Source organism: Austrofundulus limnaeus, unplaced genomic scaffold (assembly GCF_001266775.1).
Source record: "Austrofundulus limnaeus strain Quisiro unplaced genomic scaffold, Austrofundulus_limnaeus-1.0 Scaffold59, whole genome shotgun sequence".
NCBI classification, from domain to species: Eukaryota; Metazoa; Chordata; class Actinopteri; order Cyprinodontiformes; family Rivulidae; genus Austrofundulus; species Austrofundulus limnaeus.
This window is the reverse complement of record NW_013952461.1, coordinates 1,358,525-1,379,094: the sequence shown is the minus strand read 5'-3', so window position 1 is coordinate 1,379,094 and position 20,570 is coordinate 1,358,525. Positions and strand designations below refer to the sequence as shown.

Genomic DNA, 20,570 nt, shown 5'->3' with positions numbered 1-20,570 from the left:
AGCATGAACAGTGTGGAGCAGTAAAGTATCAGCTTGTACCGTACATCCCTCCAGTGATGATGAGCAAAATCCAGATGTGTAAAATACAATCAAACATTTCATTTTAAAATAATGTGAGGCTTAATGAAGTTTAAATATTTTCTAAGGTTACAGTTTTCATTGACAGCACGGTCACACCAAACATATAAGATCTATGATCTGACTGGGATTTGTCAGGTTAAATAAAGATAAAAATAGATACATAAGGACCACCACAGCTAACTGACAATATCCAACACAAATAAGAATTACAGTATTATATAATATTTGTTGAACAATACACCCGGAAAACTACTAAAGTAGAGTCTTTTAAACTTCACTGTTTGATATGTTTTATTTGATCAGGATAAACTTTTAATGTTTGATTTCATATTTGCAACGAGTACCTTTTAAATATTGAACAATACAGAGCTTGAATTATTATTTTTGTTGCAAATTTTAGATTTAGGAAAACTGTTATCCCATCAGTACCAATTCTTAACAATGAAGGCATTTTCCAGCTTTTAATAAACTCAGGCCAGACAGAGGTTAGGATTCATTTTCCCTAACAGAGTTAGAAGAAATAATGAATTAAATAMATAAAAATCTCAGTTAACCAACTGGAACGAACAGTGTGCGGTTGTTGTTTATGCAAAAGACACCACAGACACACAGATGGTGCTTTGTTGTGCCCGTCTTTCCTCCTCCGTGTCCAGAGAGAGCATTAGGAGACACAGAGGAGCGAGACAATTAGCCACAGGTATGTAACAATGTGTTCGCACTAATTGGGGGCATAGGGATAACCATCAAAAATTAATTTCACCAGCAAATCTCAGCTTTGACAAAACGTTCGTGATGCCTTTTTAAGTGTTTTTTTCAGTGAAAACCCATAAACCTGAGCGATGTGCCATTAAAAAGCATGGTGCTGGTCGGTTCGGGTCAGACTTTATTTTGTGAGCAGAAACTTTTTTCATAAGTCTATTTTCTCTCGAGTATAATCTGTGGAATGAATCATTGTTAGATGAGTTCTTTTCCTGTGTGTTTTTAACATGTTTACATGTTGGCGCAGCTAATTAAAATGGCAAGTTGAAGCATGTCCTCTTCAGGGGATTTGAACATGTTTACAGCTCTGTGACTTTCATAATAAAWYTTTAATAGTATTTAATTATAGGACTTCTTTCCCTTGATAGGCAATTCTCTATTTTTTTGATAATTCTCATCATCATTATGGTTATGGCTAATGTAATGTGTTTTTCACCGGTGCACTAATTCGTTTTTTGTTTATATTGATTAAATCACTTTCAGTAATAATCCACAGAGAAATGACAAAATGCTTATAAATGTCCAGCAGAATATCTAAGGTTAAGTTTTTCCAGCAAATACTCAAATTAGTTCAGAATAGAGTAGATGTTTTTTTATATAATGTTTTGTTTCTGTGCTGATGACTGCAGCAGCTTTAGCTGGAATATTTATTCCCCTTTCCATTCTGTTAATTAATTTGTTGCTCAACAGACAAATTGAACCTAAAGCTGCTGATTCTGCAGTTTCTCAACCAAACAGTAGCAGTATTGTTTACACTGATTTGGAGACTAAACTACGAGTTATCGTGCCTTTAAATTCAGTTTAAAATGAAATATAAACTAATTCAATCCTCTTAGAGAACTCTAGTACCTTTAAAACACATGAAGAAAATGATATGTCAAAAACTGACACTGAATTTTTTGGTGGATTTGCACACCTTTGCCTTCAAAATAGAATCCAGGAGGAAAATAGCCATTTTGTTTAACAAAAAATTATTTATTTTTTACTATCATAACAACTAGAATGTGTCCGTATATGATTAGGACGTCAAGTTGCACAATCTAAGAGCAGCTTGTCAAGTAAAATCAAAACTAAATTACTTTACTTCTAACACTGTTTTGTAATCAAAAAACAAATAAAATGAGGTAAACAACTTAATGATATGATTTCATTTGAAATTATCTACAGCAGACTTTGTCTCAACTTGAGAGGAATTACCAGAAAATTAATTTCCATTTCCTTTCCGCAGGGGCCCAACTGCATGGATCCATGCCCCTGGAATTCTTCTGTTTAGCTTTAATTCCTCTTTTAGAACTTTTTTTTAATCACTTTGGATAAATTACACAATAAAACCTTGAAAGCTGTGTCAAGCTCTGGTAATAAAAAAATGTGTGGGGTGATCATCTGTCATWCATCTGAGCGTGGACGTCCTTTATGGCTTTGACCTTGTTTCATTTGTCACCACTGGGGGGCACTGTGGAGCCGGGCTCTGATTCACAAACTCAGTTTTTTAAAATTGTCTTTTAAAAAACTGTTTGCAGAAATAAAAAAAGTATTATGATTTTATGAACTTCATCGGTTCGGTAGTTAGAAAACAATCCATCTACTTGGTAAAACATTGACAAATCATTGTTTTTTTTAATAACAAAACACAAGGCTAATAGGTTTTACTTTTWATTAACTGTACACATAAAACTCTATGCACCATGCAAATGAATCCAATCTCAGCCTCCTCTGTTATTTTGTCTGTCTAAAAGCCAGTGAAGGTGACAGAATCACTCATCTGAACGGATCTCAGGTAATTGGATGCAGAGGGAAGTAAATTCAGTGGACCGTGCTCAATGGACCAAGCAGCTGATACCTGTCTGCAGGTATAAGGACACCAACAACCCGACGCAGGGATCACAGAGCATCAGGGACACAAGTTCAACTTTTTAGACCATATCTGAACATGCTAATAGGTAACGTCTGAATATCATTTATATTGCACGGCACTTGTGTAAAAGCTGAGTGAGCGTTCACGCTTTCAGTTGGTGTTTTACTTCAACATGTTTCAGCAGTCATGCACGCTCATCATTTTCACAGAAAAGGCAGTTTTTGATCTTTCCAGTGATCTAAAAAAATCTGTTTTAATCTGTGCCTCCTCTCTGCAGGAATGCCATCAGAGGATTTTATTCAAGGGATGCTCTGTCACTCACAGCTGTGGGAATTCTGGGCAACACCGCCGTAACTGGGGCGTTCCTGCTTTTGATCTACGAGGAGAACTCGCTCCTCGCAGCGGACGCCATCGTCCTCCACCTGGCCTGCGCCAACCTGCTGGCGGTGRCCGTGCGGTGCCTGCTGGAGGCCCTGGCCTCCTTCAGACATTGCAAGCAGGGGCGGAGCCAGGGGGGTGGCCACGGCTACCACAGACAAATCTTTGGCCACCCTGCTGTACACACCCCTTCCACAATGAAACAACCTTTAGGGGTGTAATAATCCTCCTGAACAGTTGGTGGCAGTGTTTAACAGTTTGAAACATCACCAAGCTCTATCACTGAAGAAGAGTAATGACAAGGAAGTGATGGTTTTCTTTATATACAGAACCTATACCTATGTAGTCTGACTTATGATGTCACCTTTTGGACTTATGGTGACAATTTTTTTGTCACTATAACACATTTTTATGTTATAAAGGCTGCATGATGCTCTGAGCTTGGTTAGGAGTAGGCCTATCACTAAATCAGAAAAAGTGCCGCCACTGGCTGCAAGTCAGTCCTCTTCTCCAGGGCCGTCTCCATCTGGCTCACCTTCCACCTGAGCGCCTACCAGGGCGTAAGCGTCACTCCTCCGGGATTGCAATGGGCCTCAGCACATGTCTCAGTCGACCAAAAAACCTGCCGTTTGCGTTCCTCTTCCTTCGGGTGCTGAACACCAGCTTAAGCGCGGGAGCGATGGTGTTCTCCGTCAGTTCCGTTAACGGCTCCAGCGTGTCAGAAAGCACGGTCACCACGCACTTCTGCTGCGTGAACTTTCCTTCGGAAGTGTCCGAAAAGGTTTATGGGCAGCGCCGGCTCTAGCCATTTTGGTGCCCTAGGGGAGTTGAAGCGCAACGCCACCCCCCACTCCAAACTATGTCCCACCCACCCCAATTTGAACCCCTAAAAACAAGTTTGACAATGTAAGGTACTATGATGAACTTAGATTTATTTGCTTTAAACACAAACATAAATCACACAACAAATTTAATGAATAAACAAAGTAACTATAATTAAATCAAATGACAAGGGTAAACAAMAGACCCTGTTCACAATTTGTGCAAAGATTTGGAAGGTCCTCTCTTTTTGGAAAATATAAGTCTGATTTTACCTCATTAGGTCCTCGGCTGACAAAATACAGACTTGTTGTTATTGAGTTTGTCAACACAAACCACTACCTGAGAGGCACTACTAGCCCCTCCCCCGTCAGCGTGTCAGAGCAGGACAAATCAGTGCAACGTCAGTCAAATGAGAGAGAGGGTGGGGGCGATTGCTGCATTCGGGGGGGGGGATGTTTTATGGGTAGAGTAGTTTATTTTTCCTGTAATACTTCATTATTGTTTTTTTAAGACAAAGCTAATTGAAAGGGGCGCTGAGCAGAGTTACAACCAGGGATTACAATTACTTTTTTTCCTTCTGCAGTTTGGCGGCCCCTCCAGCAGATGGCGCTCTAGGCGACCGCCTAGTTCGCCTATGCCAAGAGCCGGCTCTGTTTCTGGGGCAGCACAGGTGAGCAGGGGTGTGGTGCCCATGGTCCTCACCGGCCTGATACTTCTCATCTTCCTCTAGTGAGGGGGGTGGGGGCTCAGCAGCGGCAGTTCAGCCAGCGGAGGGCGTGGTGCGGTCAARCAGCGCGCCCCCAAAGTGGTGGCAGTGCTCGTGACCATATTTGTGGTCCTCTACAGGTAGATAACAGACCCTRGGTGTACACGCTGACTGTGAGGCAGACGATAAGCTCCTCGCTGATCTCTGACCTGCGTGTTTTCTTTGCTTGGCTGTATGCGGCGCTGAGCCCTCTGGTCATTATTGTACGGAACAGGAAGGTGAACGGCAGGCTGAGATCTGCGACACGGGACGTGCCTTTACAGGGGAAAACTGCTCGGCTTTCTTCTCTATGAGGCCTGCTAAGACGGCTGATTGCTCGCCAAGCTGAGGTCGGGGCTGAAACTACATGTTTCTCATGCTTGGGTAGTGTTGGATTATGGCTTTGCTGCTCTGTTTGTGTGAATTATGAGTCACTCGATGTCATGGTGGTAGGGGATATGCATTAACTTGAAAACTAAGAAGTATTTGCGTCACGACTTCTATAAAAGACAATAACCTGAACAAGTCAAGCAGCAATTTTGACGTTATCTCCACTGATCATAACTTGTTGATCCATTACGTCCCTTTGCWCTTAATTGGGTGGAAAAACTATTCATTAATTCATTTCATGTTGCTGTCAAACGACTTCCATCTGCTTGTTTAGCTATGAGAAAGGTTTTGGATGAGATCTGCTAATCGGGCTGGTTAAATGTTCCATAAAGATCCAGTTAAAAWCCCAGTAGGACAACTATATTCTTTATAGCAAACAGATTACACACACTCACTCACACACACACAAAAAGATGTTTATTTCACAATAATGACTCAGTCATGCTGACAACGTCTGACACACAAAAAAAGCCCATCTTGGCATAGGCTTTCATGAGTTTGCCATGAACGCCGCATTGTGGGAATCCAGGAGTCGTTACGTAATTGCCGYGACTTCGAAGAATCAGACGCAGGGAGACGTGAAGAGGACATAACGACCTCTGAGTGACAGTCCCGACGACGTAAAGTGGAGCTGCCAGCAATCTGTGATCCTGCCATAACGCTAAAGTGCAATCAGTGCAGCGCTTTGCAGCTGCAGATGAGACGGGGGAGGAGGAGAAATTGTCTTTCAGTGATTGTGCAGAACTGTTGCATTCAAGTTGCCACCAAAGAACAAAACAAAAAAAAGGTCATGACTTGACAGTGTTGGAATTCACTTTATGTTAACATCACAGATGGCTGGGGCGGCCATCGTGCTGCCATGAAAGGTGTTGGGTAATATGGATTCCTTTTAAAAAAAAGGCAACTTTTATGATATTATTATTGTTTGTGTTTGATCTCATCTCCTTCCTTATTTTGTGGCTAAATCTGGCACATTCACAAGAGAATATTTTAATATGCACCGCCATTAAATAAAACATTAAAAATAAAAGGTTTTATCAGAGAGCAGGATTCATGTCAAAGCTCTTTTCAGGCGACAAACTCCATGCGTTTTACTCTTCAAACCACTGAAATCTGATTGGCACTTTACACAGACTCCGGTGGAATGAAGGATAAAAAACACGGATGGTTTCATTTGATCAACTTGCTGCCTCTGGTGAAGAATCAGATTTTTTGATTTTCCTGTCAGAAGAAGAAATAAATAAATAAAAAATATAAAGCAGGTTTTTAAAAAGAACAAATCCATAAATAAAGAAAAGAAAACCCAAACAGTTTTCATTAGAGCGTGGATACAAGTGCCTTTTTGTGTGGAGGGTGTGCCTGCGAGGCCTCTCCCCGCACAAGACAGGACCTGTTTTCAGTTTGTTTTCTCCCTTCATCCTTCGAGTTTTTTTGAGTCCGACGATTGCAGAACACGTAGAAAAACCAATTTCACTCTCATTCTCATTTCTAACACCCAGAAGCTTAAATCTGGATGTAAAATAAAACAAGATGCTTCAAATATTCTTCAGGCAATCTTAAAAAAATGGACAAACAACACACTAAAACTAACTTTGACAAAAAAAAAAACCTTTTCTAGATATAACAATACAAACCTGTGGAAATAATCACAAAAAAAAAACAACAAAGTTTCATGCTATCCAAAGTGCACACAAAGTCACGATCGTTCCCGCCACCTTTCTCCAGCGCCTGATGGGAGTCTGTTTACCTGCACCAGGTACAGGCATTTTTGTCCTCCTGTCCACCAATGGCAGAGCGGCGGCGGGGATTAAACCTCCCCCTTTTTTCCTCCTCCCCTCGTCTTTTTTGGCTTCGAGCGAGTCCACACCCTTGCTTTGCTGCAACTGAATGCAACCAGAATCATCTCCTTCTCCACCCCCCCAACCCGCAAAGAAAAAAAAAATCTCAGCAGATTACACAAACATTGATGGGATTCACAACGGACAGGAAAACACAGCCTAACATGGCAAAACAAGCGTGACTAAATAAAAACAACATATCTAGAAATCAATATGTTCATCCTGATAACGTTGCATATAAMTTAACACAATGTAGTAAAAAAAAGAGAAGTTTAACAGTTTTGGATTATATTTAACTGGTTCAACTGTTTCAGTAATAAAAGTATCATGAAGGACGTTTGGATTTTATGGAAATCGTAAATATAAAAGTTACTTTTTAAGTGTCGATTAATCTTTGCTGCTCCTTAAGGTGTTTTTATAGACATGTTTAGAGGATTTATACCTTTAAAAGCATTAAAAGCTGCAGATGAATAAATGGCTGGTTTTATTTCTGAGTGAGGATAGCAAATCGAAACACTGGAAGAGACATTTAGCATGCCCTATAAGGAAAATAACTAAAATAGTTGTTTTTAATGTAACAAACTTCTACAAATAACCAAGAAAAAAAACTAAAAAGATAATTAAAAAAATAGTTTTCTTTATAAGTTGCATTGTGTGTCTTTTCTCGAACCACCCAGTTGAGCTGATTTCCTCCGACAGAGAAGCCAGGATCGTGTCCCAGCTTGCCTGGAATGCAGCGCGGCTCGAAAGCAAGGAGTGCTGGAGTCAAGATGGTGAGAAGAAAGTGAGGAACTTTACACGGGCTTGGCTTTTTGGTGACAACCAACACCACAAAACGTCTAGATTCGAAACCAAGTCACACTTTCTAAAAGCAAAAAGGGTTTTCCATGATAAACTGCAGGTTTTGGAGTTTAACTGGTGACTTGATAACAGCAAAGTAGATGTAAACTGATCACTTTTTTGCAAATTCATTCAACGGTTCATGGGATATTTTGCTATCAGACACACACGCAGGCAAAAACACAACTGATTTCCTTTCYGTTTTGGCAGCAGGCGACAATAAGGCCTTTTTTTCCCCTGAAAAGAACTAAAGAAGATGATTGATGGAGTTCTTATATCTGAGCTCTACCTAAAGTAAATGTAAGAACAGCCAGCAGATGATTGATTAAGCATAAAGAACAGGAAAGAACAGGCTGCCTGGATCTTTAAAAAAAATCCATCCATCACGTCTAAAAGCACATTAATTAAAATGTTACACTTTGCAGATCAGTTTCAACACAAACTGAAAACAGAGAGTTTCCAGGTTTTAATGACTCAGCCTGAACAGAGAGTTGAGCTACGTTCATGACTGAACCTTTAAAAAAAAAAAGAAGCACAAGTTAAAATTCAGTGAGAGAGAAACCGTCTCATGCAGGAGAAAGCTGGAATTTCCACACTGGCGGGAACAGTGAAGGCACCACGAAACTATCTGTGATCTCTGACAGGATGGATGAGCAGCGAGGACACAGACTAAACAGAGAACAGGGTGGGGGGTGGGTCGGTGGTCGCTCGGCCTGAGGGCTGTGTGTGTGTGTGTGTGTGTGTGTGTGTGTTGCGGACTGATGCAACTCCACCACAATCGGGTACGATCAGAACTGCTTTTGAGCTGAAACCTGACTAAAACTCAAAAAGCACAGCTTCTAATCAGCTCATCTCCCGCCGCTGCAGACATGTTTGTCTGAGCTGTTAGCAAAATATCTCATGAACCACTGGATTAATTTCAACGAAACCCTTCTGAGGTTTACAGGTGCCCATTTACAACTAATTAACTTCTTGGAGTCATCCTTATTTGACACAGCTAACACAAAGATGCCTCTGTCAGTCTTATAGACATGAAGATAACATTTGGTGTGTTAATGGCTGACGGTCAATCACAACACATACTCCCAACTGGTCAAAGATCACGCAAGATCATGTGAAATGTTGCAACCGTGTATGAGATTGCACATAACATCATTTTCAAAACTGAAATGCTTCAAGAGCTTAAAAGAGTCAATGAATGACAAGTTTAGGGARAAAACTGCTTAGTCACATGACCTTAAAAGGAAAAACTGAATAGGTTCAAGTGTTTCAACTGTAACATGGGAAATAAACAGCCTAAGTTTGTCAGAAATGAGTGCAAACAAGTCCTGACTTGAACAAAAGCAGGTTATGCATCAGAATCCTCTCTGAACGTGGCTCATAATTTATTTCTCAGTGGCGCAACAGTTCTTCTTTTATCTTTCTACAGGTAGTCTCATSGAGACCCGAACACCTTCTTTAAAGCAAGAGAGAATAAAAGTTCCCATCAGGCAGAAACAGACTTCGACGACATGTCAGTTTGAAGTGATTAGTGTGTGGATGAGCCAATTCGGGGTCCCCGAGGGGCTCTGAATCATCCGAATCATGCCAAGTGCCGTGTGAAAGCATAAACTCAGCACCCTAGATTTTAATCTGCTGAAACCAAACTGGTTCAAAGGCAGCAAACACAACGGGTGCTCAGACTCAGAAGAGAGAGAGAGAGAGAGAGAGAGGAAGAAAACTGAAATAAAATGTAGAAAGGATGAAGAAAAACAGCTGATAACAAACAAACAAGCAAAAACCAGAAGTTTGAACATCTTTCTAAACCAAATACAAAACTGCACACAAAAAGGTGCAACCAAAAAAAAAGAGCAAAAGCCTGGCTAAAAGCTGAACTAGTATAAAACTGGCTGAAAACGCTAGCTAGAAGCTAAATCAAAACAAAAGCTAAAATACCAGAATGGTAGCTAAAAAACGAAGTAAACACAGATAAAAGTAACAGTTTCGTGACGAAAATCTAAAAGTAGCACAAACAGACAAATACAGAAACAGATTTTAGATGGAAAAATGTTTTAAATTTCATGAAGAAAATGTCTGTAAATAAAGTTAAATTCTGGAAAACTTTAAAAGTTACAAAAACTAAAAACTAAATCATTTATTCTGAATGAGCTGAAAGTTTTGATGCAACAGTGGCTAAATGAGCACAATATGTAGACGTGGTTCCATTACAAAATGATGACTCAGCATTTACACAAACATAAAAACCAAACATCTTATGTTAATGTGCTGTGCAATTTTAAAATGGAAGCTATGGGTTGTTTTTAAAGGGATCCACGATTAGTTGTAACATTAAACTTTATTTGATAAACTTTTATTTTAACTGTAAAATAAAGACTGTAAAAATACTTTAGGCTGTTTAGTTTTCTACATTTTTTAAAATATATTTTAACACGGACGGAGCCATTTTATTTACATACAAAGCATTCTGGGTAAATGATGACATAAACTAAGTCATCGGTGTGAGGCTGCTAGTGAGCTATATCCACCCTGAAGGTTAATCTTAGACAATATCTGATGATCGACTCTTTTAAATGAAACCAGAGAGCGTTGACAGAGAGGAGAAGGTAGAAATGACTCAGCCTGGAACTGAAAATATGGATGGAGGACAACAGAGCWGCTTCATGGAAGAAGAACCTCAGCTTAGCATGTTAGCCTTTGCGCTAGCCCTCACGCTATATTGCCTTATATGTATTAGCTCGGCGCTCTGGTTTCATTTAAAAGAGTCGATCATCAGATATTGTCCAAGATTAACCTTCAGGGTGGATATAGCTCGCTAGCAGCCTCATGCCGATGACCTATCCATGTCATCATTTACCCAGAATGCTTTGCATGTAAATAAAATGGTCCCGTCCGTGTAATATATTTTTAAACTTTTAGTTTAAAAATGATAAAAGTTGAACAGCCTACAGTATTTTTACAGTCTTTATTTTACAGTTAAAGTATATGTTTATCATGTTAAGTCTAATGTTACAATTAATCGGGGATCCCTTTAACGTCTTGATGACAAAGTCATAGAAACACAATTTAAACAAAAAAAACCAAACGAGGATTTTCTGTGTTTACGCTCCAGCGTTAAAGTTACTGGCTTCATATTTACTGACGTAAATGTAGGATTTTTTACTCTCGTGTAATGTTAGATATGAAACAACACCGATATATTTTAAAAAATTAAAAACAACCTTTTCTTTGATTAAAACATCTTGCAGATTGCCTGATTTCATCGCTTTTCTCTGTATTTTCACAACAAACCGACACAAACCTGGTTGCATGTCAATCAGCAGTTCAAAGAAATCTATAAACTGTCAGGAAACTACTTTTTATGGTGAAAATAAATCTCTGTAACAGGGAGGATCCGGCCCTTTATCTCGCTCATCTTGCCCACGCTGTGTCACAAAGGTGGAATTTTCCATGAAGTGCTTCCCTCAGTTTGCTGTGGAATTCAGACAAGATCCAGCAGGCCTGCAGAGCACAGCATCTCACCATGGAATCGCATGTCGAGGTGCTGGGCTGGTGCACATCGGGCCCACCTCTTTAATTCTCCCTTCAGGGGGTTTGCTAAGCTAAAGTTGCAAGTTTCCTGCAGTGAGCCCTTTAGTGATCTCAGCCGTTTCGTCTTCATTCATAAACGTGAACTGAAATATGGTCGGTGTTTGGCATGAAACTCGGCGCAGCCTTCAATCTGTTTTACCGTCGAGAGGAAGTCTCACAAAAATCGCACAAAACTCTAAATTCAGAGCTGTTGGTGACGTTTACGGCCGCTCTATTAAATAGCAGCAGATTGCAATCTGTGCCTCGGAGTAACAGAGCTTGTAAAGTTATACAACGTGGGGCATGTGCTAACACAACAGCTGCACGTTCCTCATCCAGCATACAGGAGAAGGAAGTGATGAGTGAAGAAAAGAAGGTAAAACTGCTCCGAATATATCGAGCATCAGGAGAAACTGAGAGTCACGATACATTCAGTGAAATAATGGGTCACATAAACAAATGACAGTCCCAAAAAATAACCAGGATGTCATACAAAGTGTAACTCCAACACATGAAATATTCATTTTCTTTGAAAAAAAAAGAGTCTTATTTATAAAAAGTGGTGTCACTCCTCCCACTTAAAGCTGAATAATAGATTTGATGTCTCCTCTGTGGATCATCTAACTGCTGCCAGTGTAATTACAACAGACGTGAGTGGGACACTCACACACTTTATACTATGGATCGCTCTAACCAGGTCCCCGAACGAAGGGGAGAAAAAACCACTCCTTGCTTTCCCAGTTTTCAGTACGCGGTGATAGTAAAACACGAGTAAAGCCGTCAGCTCAGAGGGGATTTGGGAAGTTTCAAGCAGAGCTTTGGAAAAGGGGGAGGACAGAGTGCCACCTGTTGATTTTTCGAAGGTATTTCAATAAAAGCGGCTGCGTTTGTCATAATGTGGCTGAAATTGATGTTAATTTGTCTTATTTGATTGTATTATGTATTTTAAAAAATCAGCAGAATGGAGAAATTTCCTCCCACAGACCAAAAATGTGCACATTAGGTCAATTGCTTTATTAAACACCAGCTATCTGTTCATTCAAACTAATTTTTCAGTGCTGTCATCAATAACAGCTGAGTAATAAAAGCCCCACACACCCAGCAAGACACTGATCTCTATGAATAATTCAGCATTTTGTTGTTATATGTGAGCTCAGGTCAGGGTCATCAAAGTTAGGTAGATAAAAAAACAAAAAGAACAAGCAGGCTGACTGAGGACCTCAGCATTGCCCGAGGTTTTATCTACGTGGTCATCTGAGTCCCTCAGAAATGGGACTCCTCCTCTGCTGAATCCAGTGTGGTAAAAAGCTTCCAGGCTCACATTTTATTTATGTCTCCTGACAGCAAAACTCGAAATAATGCAATACAATCAGGGTCCGTGTCATGGCCAGATTCAGGAATCAGGGCTCACAAAGCTGGAGCACTCAGACGGATAGACTCAGAGAGGAGCAGGAGAAAACAGATTATATATTTGAAATAAAAACACCAAAACAGAAATCCAAAAAAAACTCTGTAAAAATGGATGGAATGAAGTCTGAAAATCAAAGAGATCATACTGGATTGTTTTGATTCATACGGATAATAAGACAAAGATGTCAACTTGAACAGAGCACACAGAATAAAACAAAACAAAAAAAAAAACAACAACCTTCCTGAAATGCAGAGAAAAAATGCTTTCAAACGTGCAACAAAAAGTAGTGAAAGAAAGAACAAAAATTCCAAAAAAGAAGCCGAGAACAGAAATCCAAGCAAACTGCAACCAGAGACAACGGATCATGACAGTTGTTGCTTTCGTCACATGTTTTCCAGGCGTCTCGGTGCACTGAAGTATCGACTTATTTGTCTGGAGAAGCGCCACAGGAGGCTGGATGATCGATTGCACAGCAGGACTGCCAGATTAGCCTTTACAGATTTAGCAGCTTCTTGCCTTCAGAACAGTTTTGTTCATCATTGTCTGAGAAAACTACACTTATGGGAAGCTGATGGACAGGAAAGTGCTGCTCAGCACCGATATCTTTATTCTTCTAAAAAAAGATGAAAAGGCTGTTGCTATAATTTGGAACAGTGGGTATGAATTAGACAACAGAAGATTTTACTAAATGTCAATTATTGCTTCATTTTTTAAGTCTGTTTTTTTTTTTGCTAATTGTAGTATTTAGCTACTAGTTTGTTACTTTTAGCTTTCTTTTTAATACTTTTAGCTTCTAGGAATCATTATGCTTTTACTTTTTAGATTGCCTTTTGATATTTAAAATTTGCTTTAGCTTTTAACTAGTCTTTTGCTAGTTTTTGACATTTTGCTTCTTTTAGTTTTAGCTAATATTTTGCTACTTTTAGTTTCTAACTTTTAATACTTTCAGCTAGCTTGTTGCAGCTTTAGCTTTTAGGTAACTTTATRCTACTTTCACATTTAGATTGTGAAAAGCACTTTGGTCAGTTTGGTCGTATTCAATGTGCAATACTTAAATTTGACATTGMCATTTTTATTAATCAGTGTGCATTGCCAATGCAATGCACACTATTGTGATTTGTTTCCCATCCAAGTCATCTCCACTTTGACACGCTTCTCCTCCTGCATACGTTGTCCTAGAGCTGCCATTGTAATTTATATCTGTAAAGTTCCTGTGCCAAATGATGGCTATGCATTTTGGTGCCTGTACAACTTATATTTTTTGAAATATTAATGTTTAATCATTTATAATGTGAGTCAATGGAGCCTTGTATTGGTCCAATACTGCCCCCTGCTGTATCTAATCAGTACTGCACCATAGTTTAATAATATTTAATCTCAATAGTTCAGTGGTTACAATACTAATATGATTGTATTTTGATGTTTTACTATGATATTGTCCTATTATTGCTTTATTGTTGTAATATATTTCAGTGACAAAAATTACATTGGCAATGTGGCCTCTTTCTGCACACATACAACCCAACCACTGGCAGGGTTCTCTACCACAACTCCAATGGTCTCATGGTTAGTGCTATGGGCTTTCATGTGGGAGATCAAGGTTTGAAACCCAGCAACAGCAATTTTTGACAGAAAATCTCTACAAACTTCATATTGTCACACAATTACCCTTATTACAAACACCTGCTGACATGACAAGCACAGGCTGGTAGAGAAAACACATTTGAACTTGGTCACAGTTCATTCTGCAAGTCCATTGTGGCAGGCAATGACATGCTACATGGCAATGCACACTTGTTTTTACATCGTAAAAACCCATGTCTAGTTTATAGCTGGTGTTCAGTTCACAATTCAGTTTCAGCTTTTTCAGCAAATTTCAGCAAAGATGTTCAGCACTCAGCCTTCACACTGCATTTTTGCAGAAAATACTACTTTTAGTTAYTTACATGTTGCCTATTTAAGTTTCTAACTTTTTAACACCTCTTTTTTTTGTAACCTTCACATTTTTAACTCATCAGCTAAAAAAACGATCTCTCGTTTTCTGTYTCTCCTCTCCACTAATAACCTCAGCTCAACCTTTAACACACTCAAACACAGACATCTGGCCAATTTAAGGGTGATGTGAGAACTTCTCTACCTTTTCTCTTTCCTGTGGTTTTTCAAGACACCCTCATCAACAGCAGAGGGCAATGGACATATGACCTCATCACCTCCCTACAGGACCGAGACCCTCCTCCTCACCTTGGAAAGTGTCCAAACCAGCAGCATGTCTGCCCTGAGGAGGTGCGGGGAGAGAGAAGTTTGAGTTACATGATGAAGGTCATTGAACTGCAGTACTGTGGCACGCTAAAGAGCTCTGCTGCTCCTGAGACACATCGAGTCATTTCACTTACATGGAAAGTAACCTTTAAGATTACAATGTTTTGATACTCTGGCTTCTGGGATTTAAATGTTCTGAGCGGTGTTCAGCTTGGTTACAGCAGGCATTCATAATTGATGCCTCATTAAGGAGGTACAACCGAAAATGTTCTGTGACATTTTGCAGCTGTGCATCCTTGCAGCTTTAAAAACTCCAAGAAGCAATCATAATAATAATAAAAAAAATACACATCTGAACATTCACCACCATCTGACTATTTTCTGTGAAAATACAACCGAGCTTTCCCGAAACAGAAGAGGYGGGGGCAGAAACTGAAAAGTCCATTAATAAGGAAGAAGGAGTCTAATGTGGAATCGACCTGTAGGTCTTTTCATGATTACTCGCCTTTCATTGATCAACCACTCCAAGACACAAACGCAGAACTCTCTGAGGGGACGAGCACTCTGATCTGCTTACGCATCGAATCAGTCAGCTAAAACTCAAAACAAAAGATGTATTTAAAAAAAATCTTTGAAGAATCTTTCAGGAATTTTAATGCAACATTTGTCAACAGTCGTACGGAGGAAACTAAATGCTTTAGAATGGCTTTAGCATTGAGTTTTACCTTGAGTAAATGAGTTTAAACGTCCTATTTTAGTGCCAGAGTCAGGTTTAAAACTACATTTGTTCTCCATTAGTTGACTTGAATATAATTCACCAACAAAAGAAAAAATAATCTAGAAACTTTACAATTTGCAAAACCTAGATCTATTTTTACTTTTTCAGCTATTTCACTTTTTTAGCCACTTTTTTGCCATTGAAAATGAATGGAGTTGTTTTCAACATCCTTAAAATCCTTTAAAATGTTTCTAAATCTTTACAGATCCTCGCACCTTTTGGTCTGGTACTGTCCTTTTTAACTTCCCTGTCTTAATTTTTGCTAAGTTTTTGCTAATTTTAGCTATTTTCTGCTATTTCAGCTAAAATTCAGCTTCTTTCTGCTACTCCTGCTTTTTTCTACCTTTTTGTGCATTTTTCCTGCTAATTTGTGCTAATTATGCTCCTTACAGGTGCATTCTGCTANGTTTTCAACATCCTTAAAATCCTTTAAAATGTTTCTAAATCTTTACAGATCCTCGCACCTTTTGGTCTGGTACTGCTCTTTTTAACTTCCCTGTCTTAATTTTTTGTTACGTTTTTGCTAATTTTAGCTATTTTCTGCTATTTCAGCTAAAATTCAGCTTCTTTCTGCTACTCTTCTGCTTTTTTGTGCTTTTTTCCCGCTAATTTGTGCTAATTATGCTCCTTACAGGTGCATTCTGCTTCAGTATTTGCATTTTTTTGCTGCAACTTTAGCTAATTTTTAGCAGTTATTAGCTAAAGTTAGCTTTTTTAAACTAAATACACAGTTTTTGCAGCTAATATAACTTTTTTTTGCTAAGTTCTGCAACCTTAAGCTCCTTATGCTTCATTATGCTAATTAAAGAATTTCCAGCTACTTTTAAACTATTTTACTTAAAAATTTGGCTGTTTTAGTTATTTAACTACAAATGCCACTTTTTTTGTACATTAATGCATTTTTTTCTGCCAATTTTACATTTTTTCCCACTATTTGGGTGCTAATTACAACTTGTGGCTGCTACATTTATCTCATTTTATGCTAATTTTAGCTTTTAGATCTTCTTTTTTCTATTCTTTTGCTTTTTTCTACTGTTTGAGCTTTTTTCTGGGAATTTGTGGTATTTATGTATCTTACAGATGTTTTCTGCTCTTTTTAGCTATTTTAGCTTTTAGCTGTTTTCTGCTTTTTCAATTATATTTTTTTGCTTCTTTTTACATTTTTTCTGCAAAGTTAGGCTTTTTTGCTTCTTTCAACTATGAAAATTTGACTTGCTATAACACTTTTGAAATAAAAAAAAAATTTCAGCTCGATTTCAGCAAGAAGCATTCACACTAGCATTTTCGCAGGAAATGCAATTTCTCTAGTTCTTATGTTTTCACTGGTCTGTCAGATAATTATTACTAAAAATATATATATATATATTTGCACATACTCAATGGTTTTTGCACAGATTAAAGAGGGCAGCAGCTGTAAGACGGCAGTGCAGAAAAGAATTAAAGAGGCTTCACGAGCAGCAACATTACGGCTGCTGTTTTCTTTGTATTAACTCCCCGAACAATGAAGCACAAAAAGGTCAACATCTGCTAAGAAAGCATGATGTATTGCCGGGCTGCACAAAAGTGACACCCGACATATTTCAAAGTGCATTCTCTGGTTTGTCTGCGGCGCGTCACATTTGCAATACGTTGCGTTGTTCGACGTCGGGCCCTCCCTGAGAAAAACATGCTGTTTCCGGCTGTGGCGCATTATGAAACATTGCAAATAGGCTAATTTGCAGCTTTGACAGCACCAACCTCAGCAAAAGCGGGCAGTAATGGGTTTTGAGGTGCCGCTTCAGCGACTGCTGTGATGGGAACGACATGGCTGAAAGTAGGCATAGGTCAGGCTTCTCTGGAAACTCTGACAAATTAAAAACAGCAAACCTTTGACATTTATCATGCTAGGAGTCTGCAAAGGTCATTGCCTGTATTTGCTGCTTTCATTTTCCTTCTCCATCCCCTCTGGACATGTTTTGCTGTAATTGCTTCTAGGCTGCTGCGGCAGGAGGAATCAGGAGCTGTGATTTCAGAGGGAAAAACTCGCCGAGTGACAACATTTCTCATAAAAGAAGCAGGAAATGAGGTAAACAGAAAAAAAGTCTCTCGCTTTTCCTTTTCCTTGCTTTTTTTTAGCACAAGACAACATTTTTCAACAAGGCTTTCTTAATGATGGGCGATCCCATCCGTTTCATTTAGAAGTAAACGGCTGCTGTTTGTAAAATAAAACACCATAGATGTGTAATAACACATTAAAATTCATTTCTGATTTCCTCGCACTGCATCATTCCACACCATAAACACTCAAAACTTGTAATCCCACTGGACCATGACTGTCTCATTTAAATGTTAATATAATTCCCATCATTCTTAATTTAATGTGCTCCCTGGCATTTTCCGTTCATCTCCGTAACACGTGACAAGCCAATTTACAGCCGAAGTTGACCAAATTGCTTCGGCATTGTGAGGCTAACGCCATAATAAATCCTCGACATACTGTTTCTCCTCAGGTGATAAAAGAAAATGAAAGAAAGCTGCGCGCATTTGATGCGAAATCCATTTTCCCTGATTTCTCTGGAATTACACACACCGCCAGATTCGGCTTCTGTGTTTAAGAAAACGTCACTTCTGAGGAATGTGAACTGACCCCTCCTCTTTGCCCCCTGATTGTCAGGGGTGGCATTAGTGGAGCTGAAAGCATTGTGAGCAATGACACAAGCAGTGCCAGAGAGATGTATCAGGCAGATTATAGCTCTGACGACAGAGTGGGAAGAGCAGGGTCAGGCTTAATGCTGTTAGGAGTCATTTTCTGTGAGCTTTCTGGGAATTAGTACAGTGCAGCACGTCTACCTGTCACTGAGACAGTCAGGGCTTCTGTAGTTTCCTCTTTTACCCTCCAGACCAGTGGTCTTCAATTCAGTAACCCCACCACTCCCCCCGAATTTCTCTGTATATCTGACCCATCACATCGAACTGAGGATTAATTCCCAAAGTGGTACTGTGGGAAGTGTATGTGGAGAAACAGGCAGTGTTTTGGTTAAAATTTTTGCAAAAATAGCTTTTTGTCAGAACTATAATGAATAAATACCTCATCGACAGGCTCTTTACAAGAAATATGAAAACATTTTGAAGCCCTGTTTTGAATAGTAGGGGAGCCCGGGGACAGTTGCAACACCTTTTGCATTTGACTCTGTTACTCAGAGGTGGTTTGAATTAGACAAACCAAATTTTAATAAAATAAACACATCTGTCTGTTAATGGGCAAAACCATTTATAGATGATTAAAGCATGTACATTCTGCACAATTTGCATTTGGAAATGAAAAGTCAGATGTTGCAACTGATCCCGGGGCCGGGGACAGTTGCAACATTGTCTGGGGGTGGTTACAACATATTATTAATACAATATATTTCACTATAAATAAAAGTTTTATTATTTTTATATTTATATTAATGCTAAATTAATAAAAACTGTAAGTTATGATATTACAGTGTTATCTATTTATTCTTTTTGATCAAATGACGAATATAGATTTGCTTTGATGAGTAAACCTTATATACAGATGTCAAAGACTAATTGAAATAAAATACAGTTGACTTTTTAAAAACAAGGATAATAGAACAATTTGTGAGGCAATTAACTTTTGTTTTGCCTATTGTCACTGTACGCCTACATTATGCAACATTTACATTGAAAGAAACAGATTTTAAAACCATTGTTGAAAACAACAACTGCAGAAAATACATCTTAAACACTTTTATGTTTTAAACTATAAAATTGTCATGAACACCCAGTACCCTTTTAAGTGTAAACTTAATTTAAACATCTTAATATCATCTTTATGCTCTGTTTTTTTATGGATTTATCGTATGACTTCCTGTCAGCCATGATAAAACCTCATGTGTTAGCTAAATAAACTGATCTGGATACATGTTAACTATATTAGTTAAAAGTCAACATGTCACTTGTTTAAAACATATAAGTTTGAGTTGGATCACCAAAATAGAACAGTATAACAAAAATAAAGCTAAGCAAAAAAATAAAAAGTAAATGAAAAAATACTTTGGTACCTCAAAAACAGTTTTTTTTTTCAAATAAATCCTGGAGCAGTTTTTGAATCTGATTACTTTTTCTTTGCAAGTGTCATCACTCGAGCTTGCTTCTGTTTGGAGAAAAATGATGTGTTGCAACTGTCCCTTGTTGCTACTGTCCCCAGTCTCCCCTAGCTACAAAAAAACATGCTTTTCAGCATAAAGGCCCTATTTTTTAAAAAAAWTTTCCCTTTTTTTCATCCCAGCTTGTACATCTTAATAACCAAAAATTGTTTCTTTACAATTACATTGAAAAAAATCATTATTAAAATAGGATTCCTATTCTAAAAATAGCATTCAGACCAAAAAAATCAATGGGTTATTCTGATTAGGAAGACAAATTAAATCACATCTCTAGAACTGTTTAAGATATCAACTTAAAAAGCCAGAAATCTTGAAATGTCCTTTGACTTCATCCTCAGTTTGATGTGATGGGTCAGATGTTTAAATTAGATTTTAGTGACAGCTACATTGGTTTTCTTTTTCACTGCTATTTTCTGCAGCAAAAGCAGAGGAAAGCAAAGAAAGCTGCACCAAGAATTTATTTAGGTCTGGACCGCCATCCGGCATTTGGGGACCTCTTCCCTGCATCACCATCTCCTGAAAATTAGCCTGATCATGACTCAAAGTTTTGGTAATCCTTCAGTTCTTACGTGCTCCCCTCATATCACTTTAACAAATATCTGAATTCTGCCGGCTTCCTCGTGGGGCAGCTTAACCTTTGATGATTTGACTGCTAGACTTAGCGGAGACAAGTGCAGATTAGTCGACTCAAGG

The 20,570-nt window shown here is 38.6% G+C and overlaps 1 pseudogene; it reads left to right on the top strand.

The window, feature by feature from the left end:
* Positions 1-3: 3 nt before the first annotated feature.
* Positions 4-5,816, top strand: LOC106518283 (vomeronasal type-1 receptor 1-like; annotated as a pseudogene).
* Positions 5,817-20,570: the final 14,754 nt, after the last annotated feature.